This window comes from Octopus bimaculoides, chromosome 2 (genome assembly GCF_001194135.2).
Source record: "Octopus bimaculoides isolate UCB-OBI-ISO-001 chromosome 2, ASM119413v2, whole genome shotgun sequence".
In the NCBI taxonomy this organism is placed as follows: domain Eukaryota; kingdom Metazoa; phylum Mollusca; class Cephalopoda; order Octopoda; family Octopodidae; genus Octopus; species Octopus bimaculoides.
Window position 1 is genome coordinate 127,255,617 of NC_068982.1, and position 657 is coordinate 127,256,273.

Sequence of the window (657 nt, forward strand, 5' to 3'; positions counted from 1 at the left end):
GGAGTGCGGACAATGAGGTTGGAGGCGGTAGGAATAAGAAACTTTTTACTTAAAATATTGCAACAAAGAATGCCAGTTCTTCTAATTTATTACTCTTTACAGTTCTCATCTTTTAAATTTATTGTACAAAACTGTTCAGCTAATTTGTATGTTTGTCTAATTAGTCACTTTTTTTTTGTATTTAAAGTAGTAAATTAGCCAAATTCTACTTAAATAAGTATAGTGTTATTTGTAAACTATAATAAAATCTTTTAATATTCAATTTTTAATTTTAGCTGCAATATTTTAAGTAAAAGTTTCTTATTCTTTACCTTACTGGAAGTAATATTTTGTCCTATACTTTTACTGGTGTAATAACTTGTCCTGTACTTTTACTTTTCCTGTTCGCATTTTTCCATGTAATCCATGATTTTTCCAGGTATTGCTGTTAAAATATAATTAATAATATGTCAATTAATAGTTTAGGATTTTACCTTATAAAATACTGGGTAGGGGGATACATTGGCTGCTATTCTTAGCGTGTCGTGCGACCAGGTAGAGGCTCTTTCATTGGTTTGACTGCATGATGAGATTTTTTACACATATATGTATAATATGCATGTATATCAACGGCAGAAGTTAGAGAGTAAGTCAAAAGCTGAGAGTTTCGTGTATTGG

General features: G+C 29.8%; 1 protein-coding gene and 1 long non-coding RNA gene across 2 annotated transcripts in view; one reads left to right on the top strand and one right to left on the bottom strand.

The window, feature by feature from the left end:
• The window catches only part of LOC106883186 (cholesterol 7-desaturase nvd), a 145,236-nt gene that overhangs the window by 53,762 nt on the left and 90,817 nt on the right, over window positions 1–657 (top strand). The gene's annotated exons all lie outside the window — the stretch shown is intronic.
• LOC128247023 (uncharacterized) overlaps window positions 1–657 on the bottom strand; it is a 7,914-nt gene that overhangs the window by 5,300 nt on the left and 1,957 nt on the right. The window contains exon 2 of the long non-coding RNA XR_008263428.1: window positions 341–424. This is a non-coding gene — a long non-coding RNA (uncharacterized LOC128247023). The remainder of the gene's footprint in view (window positions 1–340; window positions 425–657) is intronic.